The sequence below is a fragment of the Coregonus clupeaformis genome, unplaced genomic scaffold, assembly GCF_020615455.1.
Source record: "Coregonus clupeaformis isolate EN_2021a unplaced genomic scaffold, ASM2061545v1 scaf0046, whole genome shotgun sequence".
Taxonomy (NCBI): domain Eukaryota; kingdom Metazoa; phylum Chordata; class Actinopteri; order Salmoniformes; family Salmonidae; genus Coregonus; species Coregonus clupeaformis.
The window spans coordinates 437,824-450,689 of record NW_025533501.1 but is presented as its reverse complement, the minus strand read 5'-3'; the positions used below and the strand labels follow the sequence as shown (position 1 = coordinate 450,689).

The window sequence follows — 12,866 nt, the reverse complement described above, 5'->3', positions numbered from 1 at the left end:
CAAAATCAAAAGTAACAGTCAGTATCTGGTGTGGCCACCAGCTGCATTATGTACTGCAGTGCATCTCCTCCTCATGGACTGCACCGGATTTGCCAGTTCTTGCTGTGAGATGTTACCCCACTCTTCCACCAAGGCACCTGCAAGTTCCCGGACATTTTTGGGGGGAATGGCCCTAGCCCTCGCCCTCCGATCCAACAGGTCCCAGACGTGCTCAATGGGATTGAGATCCGGGCTCTTCGCTGGCCATGGCAGAACACTGACATACCTGTCTTGCAGGAAATCACGCACAGAACGAGCAGTATGGCTGGTGGCATTGTCATGCTGGAGGGTCATGTCAGGATGAGCCTGCAGGAAGGGTACCACATGAGGGAGGAGGATGTCTTCCATGTAACGCACAGCGTTGAGATTGCCTGCAATGACAACAAGCGCAGTCCGATGATGCTGTGACACACCGCCCCAGACCATGACGGACCCTCCACCTCCAAATCGATCCCACTCCAGAGTATAGGCCTCGGCGTAACGCTCATTTCTTCGACAATAAACGAAAATCCGACCATCCCCCCTGGTGAGACAAAACCGCGACTCGTCAGTGAAGAGCACTTTTTGCCAGTCCTGTCTGTTCCAGCGATGGTGGGTTTGTGCCCATAGGCGACATTGTTGCCTGTGATGTCTGGTGAAGACCTGCCTTACAATAGGCTTACAAGCCCTCAGTCCAGCGTCTCTCAGCCTATTGCAGACAGTCTGAGCACTGATGGAGGGATTGTGCGTTCCTGGTGTAACTCGGGCAGTTGTTGTTGCCATCCTGTACCTGTCCCGATGGTGTGATATTCGGATGTACCGATCCTGTGCAGGTGTTGTTACACGTGGTCTGCCACTGTGAGGACGATCAGCTGTCCGTCCTGTCTCCCTGTAGCGCTGTCTTACGCGTCTCACAGTACCGACATTAGAATTTATTGCGCTGGCCACATCTGCAGTCCTCATGTCTCCTTGCAGCTTGCCTAAGGCACGTTTACACAGATGAGCATGGACCCTGGGCATCTTTCTTTTGGTGTTTTCAGAGTCAGTAGAAAGGCCTCTTTAGTGTACTAACAGAGCTCTGCACAGGCAGCAGTGGAGGACAGTGATAAGATCTTTACTGAGCTGATCCGCTCCATTGAGAGAAGGCGCTCTGAGGTGAAGGAGCTGATCATAGCCCAAGAGAAGGCTCAAGTGAGTCAAGCTGAAGGACTCCTGGAGCAACTGGAGCAGGAGATAGCTGAGCTGAGGAAGAGAAGCATTGAACTGGAGCAGCTCTCACACACAGAGGATCACATCCATTTCCTCCAGGTAACTAAATTGCCTTGTTACATGTGATATGAAATTAACTTCATGTGAAACTCTCAATCATTCTATTCTTGTCTGTCTGTGTGTCCATCTGTCTCTCTCTCTGTCTCCAGAGTTATCAGTCTCTCTCCAGTATCAGTGTATCTTCAGACTTACCCAGTATCGTTGTCGGTCCTCTTCAGTACTTTGGAGATGTGAGTAAGACTGTGTCTGAACTGAGAGAGAAACTAGAAGACTTTCTTAAAGGAGAATGGACCAAGATCTCCACTACAGGTGTGTTGAAAATAAAATAACATCAACTTTAGACCATTGAAAGTTCCCTACTAATCATATACATGTGGAATATGGTATGATGATAACATTCCCTCTCTCTGTGAATGTGTTTGTGTGTCTGTAGTGAATATAGTGGATGTTGTACTGCCTCCAGAGCCCAAGACCAGAGAACAGTTCTTACAATGTGAGTCTCTTTATTCTGAAGTAACTAACAGTCTCTTTTTACTGACACTCCTAACAATCCCTCTAGAAATATATACAGTGCTTTGCAAAAGTATTCATCCCCCATGGCATTTTTCCTATTTTGTTGCATTACAACATGTAATTTAAATGGATTTTTATTTGGATTTCATGTAATGGACATACACAAAATTGTCCAAATTGGTGAAGTGAAATGAAAAAAATAACTTGTTTCAAAACATTCTAAAAAATAAATAACGGAAAAGTGGTGCGTTCATATGAATTCACCCCTTTTGCTAAGAAGCCCCTAAATAATATCTGGTGCCACCAATTACCTTCAGAAGTCACATAATTAATGAAATAAAGTCCACCTGTGTGCAACCTAAGTGTCATATGATCTGTCACATGATCTCAGTATACAGTGGGGAAAGAAAGTATTTAGTCAGCCACCAATTGTGCAAGTTCTCCCACTTAAAAAGATGAGAGAGGCCTGTAATTTTCATCATAGGTACACGTCAACTATGACAGACAAAATGAGAAAAAAAAATCCAGAAAATCACATTGTAGGATTTTTAATGAATTTATTTGCAAATTATGATGGAAAATAAGTATTTGGTCAATGACAAAAGTTTGTCAATACTTTGTTATATACCCTTTGTTGGCAATGACACAGGTCAAACATTTTCTGTAAGTCTTCACAAGGTTTTCACACACTGTTGCTGGTATTTTGGCCCATTCCTCCATGCAGATCTCCTCTAGAGCAGTGATGTTTTGGGGCTGTCGCTGGGCAACATGGACTTTCAACTCCCTCCAAATATTTTCTATGGAGTTGAGATCTGGAGACTGGCTAGGCCACTCCAGGACCTTGAAATGCTTCTTACGAAGCCACTCCTTCGTTGCCCGGGCGGTGTGTTTGGGATCATTGTCATGCTGAAAGACCCAGCCACGTTTCATCTTCAACGCCCTTGCTGATGGAAGGAGGTTTTCACTCAAAATCTCACGATACATGGCCCCATTCATTCTTTCCTTTACACGGATCAGTCGTCCTGGTCCCTTTGCAGAAAAACAGCCCCAAAGCATGATGTTTCCACCCCCCATGATTCACAGTAGGTATGGTGTTCTTTGGATGCAACTCAGCATTCTTTGTCCTCCAAACACGACCGAGTTGAGTTTTTACCAAAAAGTTCTATTTTGGTTTCATCTGACCATATGACATTCTCCCAATCCTCTTCTGGATCATCCAAATGCACTCTAGCAAACTTCAGACGGGCCTGGACATGTACTGGCTTAAGCAGGGGGACACGTCTGGCACTGCAGGATTTGAGTCCCTGGCGGCGTAGTGTGTTACTGATGGTAGGCTTTGTTACTTTGGTCCCAGCTCTCTGCAGGTCATTCACTAGGTCCCCCTGTGTGGTTTTGGGATTTTTGCTCACCATTCTTGTGATCATTTTGACCCCACGGGGTGAGATCTTGCGTGGAGCCCCAGATCGAGGGACATTATCAGTGGTCTTGTATGTCTTCCATTTCCTAATAATTGCTCCCATAGTTGATTTCTTCAAACCAAGCTGCTTACCTATTGCAGATTCAGTCTTCCCAGCCTGGTGCAGGTCTACAATTTTGTTTCTGGTGTCCTTTGACAGCTCTTTGGTCTTGGCCATAGTGGAGTTTGGAGTGTGACTGTTTGAGGTTGTGGACAGGTGTCTTTTATACTGATAACAAGTTCAAACAGGTGCCATTAATACAGGTAACGAGTGGAGGACAGAGGAGCCTCTTAAAGAAGAAGTTACAGGTCTGTGAGAGCCAGAAATCTTGCTTGTTTGTAGGTGACCATATACTTATTTTCCACCATAATTTGCAAATAAATTCATAAAAAATCCTACAATGTGATTTTCTGGAGAAAAAAAATCTCATTTTGTCTGTCATAGTTGACGTGTACCTACGATGAAAATTACAGGCCTCTCTCATCTTTTTAAGTGGGAGAACTTGCACAATTGGTGGCTGACTAAATACTTTTTTCCCCCACTGTATATACACCTGTTCTGAAAGGCCCCAGAGTCTGCAACACCACTAAGCAAGGGGCACCACCAAGAAAGCATCACCATGAAGACCATGGAGCTCTCCAAAGAGGTCAGGAACAAAGTTGTGGAGAAGTACAGATCAGGGTTGGGTTATAAAAAAATATCAGAAACTTTGAACATTCCACGGAGCACCATTAAATCCATTATTATAAAATGGAAAGAATATGGCACCACAGCAAACCTGCCAAGAGAGGGACGCCCACCAAAACTCACAGACCAGGCAAGGAGGGCATTAATCAGAGAGGCAACAAAGAGACCAAAGATAACCCTGAAGGAGCTGCAAAGCTCCACAGCGGAGATTGGCGTATCTGTCCATAGGACCACTTTAAGTCGTACACTCCAAAGAGCTGGGCTTTACGGAAGAGTGGCCAGAAAAAAGCCATTGCTTTAAGAAAAAAATAAGCAAACACGTTTGGTGTTCGCCAAAAGGCATGTGGGAGACTCCCCAAAGGATGTTTTTCATCGACAGGGACTGGGAAACTGGTCAGAATTGAAGGAATGATGGATGGCGCTAAATACAGGGAAATTCTTGTGGGAAACCTGTTTCAGTCTTCCAGAGATTTAAGACTGGGACGGAGGTTCACCTTCCAGCAGGACAATGACCCTAAGCATACTGCTAAAGCAACACTTGAGTGGTTTAAGGAGAAACATTTAAATGTCTTGGAATGGCCTAGTCAGCCCAGACCTCAATCCAATTGAGAATCTGTGGTATTACTTAAAGATTGCTGTACACCAGCGGAACCCATCCAACTTGAAGGAGCAGGAGCAGTTTTGCCTTGAAGAATGGGCAAAAATCCCAGTGGCTAGATGTGCCAAGCTTATAGAGACATACCTCAAAAGACTTGCAGCTGTAATTGCTGCAAAAGGTGGCTCTATAAAGTATTGACTTTGGGGGAGGGTGAATAGTTATGCACAATCACAATAAACAATATTTTGAATCTTGAAAATGGTAAGCATGTTGTGTAAATCAAATGATACAAATCCCCCAAAAATCAATTTTAATTCCAGGTCGTAAGGCAACAAAATAGGAAAAATGCCAAGGGGGGTGAATACTTTCGCAAGCCACTGTCGCAATAGTAGATTTAATCAAAGACTGGGTATCTATCTGACTCCTCATATTTCTCTGATTTGATCTCTGCTGTCCTCTAATCAAAGACAGGGTCGATACAGTATCTGACTTAACTTATTGTTCTAACTCCCCTCATTGGTCTCTGCTCTGCTCTTCTCCTAGATTCCTGTCAGCTCACACTGGACCCAAACACAGCACACACATACCTATCTCTGTCTGAAGGGAACAGAAAGGTGACCTATACAGGCCAAGTCCAACCATATCCTGATCATCCAGACAGATTCACCAACGACTACCAGGTTATGTGTAGAGAGGGTCTGTCTGGATGCTGTCACTGGGAAGTGGAGTGGAGTGGTAATGTTGTTACAGCAGTCTCATATAAAGACATCAGCCGAACAGAGACAGGTAATGATGGTGTATTTGGATTCAATGACAAGTCCTGGAGTTTACTGTGTTATAGAGGTAGTTATTGGTTCAGACACAATAATGTTGTGACTAAAGTATCAGGCCCTCAGTCCTCCAGAGTAGGAGTGGACCTGGATCACAAGGCAGGTACTCTGTCCTTCTACAGTGTCTCTGACACAATGACCCTCCTCCACAGAGTCCAGACCACATTCACTCAGCCCCTCTATCCTGGGTTTGGGATTGGTACAAAATCATATATCAAAAAATTTACCAGTAGATATAGATGATTTCAACTTTTTCAGATATATAGATGGAGAGGTTCTTGGTTATTAACAGTCTTCCATCATGCCTACGACCTGGTTCAATTCCCCTTCTTTAACATTATTGTAAAAAAAAATAATCTTTAAACATAGCACATTCTTATTAGCCTGGTCCCAGATCTGTTAGTGCGCTTATAATATGCCATTTAGCAGACGCTTTTATCCAAAGCAACTTAGAGTCATGTGTGCATAAATTTTTTTCTTTCTTTTAACGTATGGGTGGTCCCGGGGATCGAACCCACTACCTTGGCGTTACAAGCGCCATGCTCTACCAATTGAGCTACAGAGATGGAATGATGGCACATACAGACTGACACTCAGGCTTCAGACTTTTACTGTCTACCTGATCACCTCTTGGCTGTTGCAATCCTCTGGAAATGTTTCTCTTTTTCTATTGATGTAAACTGTAGTACTGGCAAACCAGTCAAATCAGAAACTGGGATCATTGTTGATCCATTTATGGTCAGATGAGAATATTTAAATCACCCATGTACATGTATGAATACAAACAATTCCGTTTTCTGAATCAATGTGATCTTTCAAAATAAAACTCATCATCATGACATTGGAATTGCTCTATTATTGAATTGATTGACCCAAATGAATCAGGTATTTCCAGTCATCTATGTACCAGTATATCCATTTAGAGAAATAGATGACACATAATAGACTCCCACATTATATTGGAGCAGGAAGGAACACAAAGGTTGAAGTCTATAACCATCTAAACTGTCTAAAACTGACTGTCAATGAAAAGAATACACAGTACATACATAAATAAACCAAGTGGAAGTCCAGTGCTACAAGGGACAAAGGTAGTGTAGAGGTCACAACACTGTTTCTATGGAGACTGTTGTGGAGGAGCGTTCCATGGTGTCGTAGAATCACAGGCAGGTCTTGTACTGCAGGAGTTTCTCTGCCAGAAGGCTGCTTCCTACTCCTCTACTCTGCACCACACTCAGGTCTAGGTTCCTGGGACACAGGGGAGGAGAGACTGCTAGGGTGGATCTGTCTCAATACTGTCACCTGCCTCAATACTGTCACCTGTCTCAATACTGTCACCTGCCTCAATACTGTCACCTGTCTCAATACTGTCACCTGTCTCAAAACTGTCACCTGTCTCAATACTGTCACCTGTCTCAATACTGTCACCTGTCTCAGTACTGTAATCTGTCTCCACACTGTCTCCTGTCTCAATACTGTCACCTGTCTCAATACTGTCACCTGTCTCAGTACTGTAATCTGTCTCCACACTGTCTCCTGTCTCAATACTGTCACCTGTCTCAATACTGTCACCTGTCTCAATACTGTCGCCTGTCTCAATACTGTCACCTGTCTCAATACTGTCTCAATACTGTCACCTGTCTCAATACTGTCAGCTGTCTCAATACTGTCACCTGTCTCAATACTGTCGCCTGTCTCAATACTGTCACCTGTCTCAATACTGTCTCAATACTGTCACCTGTCTCAATACTGTCAGCTGTCTCAATACTGTCAGCTGTCTCAATACTGTCAGCTGTCTCAATACTGTCACCTGTCTCAATACTGTCAGCTGTCTCAATACTGTCGCCTGTCTCAATACTGTCACCTGTCTCAATATTGTCATCTGTATCATCTGCACAGACTATATTGAAACTTTGTTCAGGTCACCTCAAGGGGTCAAGGAAATTCTCAAATTTGTTTGACTGAAAATCTTGAAGTCCAAGACTGAAAGAACTCTAATGGCTTCCTCTCCTCCTCATGTCCTCTGTCTCATCTACAGTGACTATATTGATACATGAGAGGTTCTCATATCGTACCTGGAAGATATCCACCAGAACACCAGAGTGTTTATGGTCATCAACATGGCTAAGAAGAAGAAGAAATGCTCCAGATTCCCTTCATGCAGTGTGTTTGGGTAGAAGTTACCTGTAGTTGGACAGGAGAACAGTGCGATCAGTGGCCATAGGACTGAATCACCATAATGCAGACAGAACCCCATCAACCATTCCAACATGAATGTATGTTCCTCTTCAGTTTCTATGGTTACGATGATGCATCTGTTAGTGAAGCCTTTACCTCCAGAGAGTAGGTAGACCAGCTGGAAGCAGGCCATGGCGGACACCTGGAGCACCTTCCCTGACAGGGCCTGCTCCGTCAGAGGACAGCCCTTCCTGTGGACCTCAGACAGGCCCGCTACCAGGACAGACTGGGCCGCACACGCATGATCCAGCACTGAGAGAGGAGAGGAGGGAGGGGACAGGGAGAGAAACAGAGAGAGAGAGGGAGGGAGAGAGAGAGACATTAACATTGACTGGCTCATTGATGTGGATGTTATTTGTGTGTGTGTGTGTGTGTGTGTGTGTGTGTGTGTCTGTGTGTGTGTGTGTGTCGTGTATGTGTCTGTGTCTGTGTGTGTCTGTGCGTGTGTGTGTCTCTGTCTGTGTGTGTGTTTGTGTCTGTTTGTCTGTTTGTCCGTGTGTGTGTCTGTGTGTGTCTGTCTGTGTGTGCCGTGTGTGTGCTTACTGATGACTCTGTCGGGGGAGAAGGGTGTTGTGATCTCCACATGAATCTAAGTAGCCATAACCAAATCAGTTAGTCACTGAGAGACGATATATCAACACAGAGATGGGCAAAATATACTGTACATCAAAAATGGATCTTGTTAAAAATACCAGATACTCTAAAGACTAATGTATCAAACTAAAATACAAAATACTTTTGTAGTTGTATGTAGATAAAATACAAATACATACAGGTAAATACATTTGCTAGTATACACCTTCACTACAACAACATTCTCAGTGACGGAAGAAAACAGCTTTTAACTTTCTATGACTGTGATTTGAGATTGTTTATCTAAATTAGTTGAATGTACTGATGGTAAGTCTCTGGATATGAGTCTCTGCTAAATGACTAAAATGACAATGTAAAAATGAACAATTGCAAAGCACACTGGGTATTATTATTGGCCTTCTTTTGGGTGCAGAGCTCATTATTTTAATACCCAGCATGCTTTTCAAGTGTTCTTTTTTCATGTATATTTAGTTCATTTAGCAGACGCTCTTATTACACCATAGTGCTATCAGACTTCTGATACCAATGCAGGGTGAAAGCGGGGCCACAAGATGTGAACCGCTATAAAAAAATGGTATAGAAAAGTATTTTGTATTTTCAAAATACATTGGAGTGTAGTTCATCCCAGCATAATTCAAATGACTAAATACTCAGAAGTAATTAATATATGTATTTCAAATACATGTAACATAAATACAAACTATCTCTGCCGACTACCAAAAAATCTGTCACACTTCCTTATCAAAGAAACCACGCCCCCTCTACATACAGAGTACACATTTTTGTCATTTACTAGTAACTTTATCAAACCATAGTGCCATCAGACTTCTGATACCAATGCAGGATGAAAGGGGAACACAAAATGTCCAACCCCTATAAAGAATGGTATAGAAAAATATGTTGTATTTTACAACAACAAAATGTTTTTACAAATTACAGGTCTCAAAAGTATCTTGTTCCAAATACATAGGATTGTAGTTCAGGCCAGTGCAATACAAAATGACAAAATAGTCAAAAGTCATTGAAATATGTATTTCAAATACGTATTAACAGAGATACTGCCCATCTCTGTCTCCACATTATCTTCTGTAACATGTTGAAGGGAATGCCTGCTGTTGGAAGCGTACTCCACCCTAAAGCCACTCTCCAATTAGGGCCACATGCTAGTTAAGCAGTACACCTTGCTGCAGTCAACTCTCTATGCCCGTTTGGTGAGCCACCATGCGGCTGGTGGGTCTCCAACCCAGCCACTATCTCAAAGACTATGGACCTCTTGATGAACTCTTTTGATGTAGTTTTGATTGGTATGGTGGCCAAAGACATTTCAGTTATAGTTTTGACTTAAAGGGATACTTCAGGATGTTGTCAATGAAGCCCTATATTTACTTCCCCAGTCAGATGAACTTGTGGATAACATTTGTGGTGACAGAAATTGACTTAGGTACAAGGTAATTAAGTAAGATGACATACAGTTAGTCTTAAAGGTACTAAACGTAGTTATTGTGTGAAGAAGATATAATGAAGAAAACATTCTGCCAGTAAAACTTCATTAGAACAGTGTGTCGCACAAGTTCCTCTTTCTGGTCCTCTGTCTAAACCAACTGTTCGAGGCGGAGTGCCAAAACAGCTTCTGGGTGAGGGGCAGCATCCTGTTGTTGAGATAGAAGTCACAACAGCTCAGCATTAGGGTTGAAAACTGAGATGTGTCAGTTCTCAGAACCCTGTTCCGAGAACTGAAACAACACCCTGATCTCTTGAGTTTGTAAGTGATTGCCCAGTAATTATGCTCTGAGCAGAGATAGGTATTTTATTTTGCTTTTCAAAGTGATTTGTGAAACATTTATTTTTTATAAAACTCCAGGACATTTTCCTGTTTAAACCGGTCCTTTGCCTCCAGTGTCCTGGTCCTAAAAACCCCTACAGACAGAGTATTCTACTACCACGGATGGGTAGAAATTACTACATACAATTACAAAATACAGATACATTGATCTTGATAGTATTTTGTATCAAAATAAACTACTAAATACTTGTATTTTGTAATGTATTTAATTCAATGTAATGTATTCATTATAAATACAAAAATACATTTGCAAGTAACCGATCCGAACACCAACAACATTCTCAGAAACAGTGACAAAACCTTTTTTCTTGCTATGACAGTGATACTGTATTTTGCTATCTACTTTAGTTGAGCAAGTCACTCTGGATAAGCTAAATGACTCAAATGTAAATGTATATGTGAAAATGAACATAAGAAATTAACTGCAAAGCACACTGGGTATTATTTTTGGCCTTGTTTCGGGGCGGAGCTCTTTAGAATAATACTCAGCATGCTTTGCAGTTATTCATTTTTACATTTACATTTTAGTCATTTAGCAGGGCGAATTTCAATTAGTGCCTTCATCTTAAGACAGCTAGGTGAGACAACAATATATTACAATCGTGTCAAGTACATTTTCCCTCAAAAAAGTATTTATCAACATTTTCCCATATACATTTATATGTAATTCATTTAGCAGATGTTATTATCAAACCATAGTGCTATCAGACTTCTGATACCATTGCACGGTGAAAGGGGGGGCCACAAGATGTGAACCGCTATGATAAATGGCATAGAAAACGATTTAGTATTCTGAAAGTACAAAATACAAAATGCATTGGAGTGTAGTTAAGCCCAGTGTAATTCAAATGACAAAATATTCAGAAGTAATTAAAATATGTATTTCAAACATAAATACTAACCATCTCTGCCTACTACCCAACACTCTGTCATACTTCCTTATCAAAGAAACCACACCCCCTCTACATACAGAGTACACATTTTTGTAATTTACTAGTCACTTTATCAAACCATAGTGCCATCAGACTTCTGATACCAATGCAGGATGAAAGGGGAACACAAAATGTCCAACCCCTATAAAGAATGGTATAGAAAAATATGTTGTATTTTACAACAACAAAATGTTTTTACAAATTACAGGTCTCAAAAGTATATTGTTCCAAATACATAGGATTGTAGTTCAGGCCAGTGCAAAACAAATGACAAAATAGTCAAAAGTTATTGAAATATGTATTTCAAATACGTATTAACAGAGATACTGCCCATCTCTGTCTCCACATTATCTTCTGTAACATGTTGAAGGGAATGCCTGCTGTTGGAAGCGTACTCCACCCTAAAGCCACTCTCCAATTAGGGCCACATCCTAGTTAAGCAGTACACCTTGCTGCAGTCAACTCTCTATGCCCATTTGGTGAGCCACCATGCGGCTGGTGGGTCTCCAACCCAGCCACTATCTCAAAGACTATGGACCTCTTGATGAACTCTTTTGATGTAGTTTTGATTGGTATGGTGGCCAAAAACATTTCAGTTATAGTTTTGACTTAAAGGGATACTTCAGGATGTTGTCAATGAAGCCCTATATTTATTTCCCCAGTCAGATGAACTTGTGGATAACATTTGTGGTGACAGAAATTGACTTAGGTACAAGGTAATTAAGTAAGATGACATACAGTTAGTCTTAAAGGTACTAAACGTAGTTATTGTGTGAAGAAGATATAATGAAGAAAACATTCTGCCAGTAAAACTTCATTAGAACAGTGTGTCGCACAAGTTCCTCTTTCTGGTCCTCTGTCTAAACCAACTGTTCTAGACGGAGTGCCAAAACAGCTTCTGGGTGAGGGGCAGCATCCTGTTGTTGATCCTCTGTCTAAACCAACTGTTCGAGGCGGAGTGCCAAAAGAGCTTCTGGGTGAGGCGCAGCTTCCTGTTGTTGAGATAGAAGTCACAACAGCTCAGCATTAGGGTTGAAAACTGAGATGTGTCAGTTCTCAGAACCCTGTTCCGAGAACTGAAACAACACCCTGATCTCTTGAGTTTGTAAGTGATTGCCCAGTAATTATGCTCTGAGGAGAGATAGGTATTTTATTTTGCCTTTTCAATGCTTTTTCAAAGTGATTTGTGAAACATTTATTTTTAATAAAACTCCAGGACATTTTCCTGTTTAAACCGGTCCTTTGCCTCCAGTGTCCTGGTCCTGAAAACACCCTGCAGACAGATTATTCTACTACCAGGGATGGGATTAAACTACAAAATACAATTACAAAATACAGATACAAAATACCATCAAGATCAATGTATCAAAATAAACTACTAAATACTTGTATTTTGTAATGTATTTCATTCAATGTACTGTATTCATTTTAAATACAAAAACACATTTGCAAGTAACCGATCCGAACACCAACAACATTCTCAGAAACAGTGACAAAACCTTTTTTCTTGCTATGACAGTGACACTGTATTTTGCTATCTACCTTAGTTGAGCAAGTCACTCTGGATAAGCTAAATGACTCAAATGTAAATGTATATGTGAAAATGAACATAAGAAATTAACTGCAAAGCACACTGGGTATTATTTCTGGCCCTGTTTCGGGGCAGAGCTCTTTAGAATAATACTCAGCATGCTTTGCAATTATTAATTTTTACATTTACATTTTAGTCATTTAGCAGACGCACTTATCCAGGGCAAATTTCAATTAGTGCCTTCATCTTAAGACAGCTAGGTGAGACAACAATATATTACAATCGTATCAAGTACATTTTCCCTCAAAAAAGTATTTATCAACATTTTCCCATATACATTTATATGTAATTCATTT

General features: G+C 41.4%; 1 protein-coding gene across 1 annotated transcript in view; it reads left to right on the top strand.

Moving 5' to 3' along the window:
- LOC121556711 (calponin homology domain-containing protein DDB_G0272472-like) overlaps nt 1-12,866 on the top strand; it is a 376,372-nt gene that overhangs the window by 34,489 nt on the left and 329,017 nt on the right. The window lies entirely within an intron of this gene.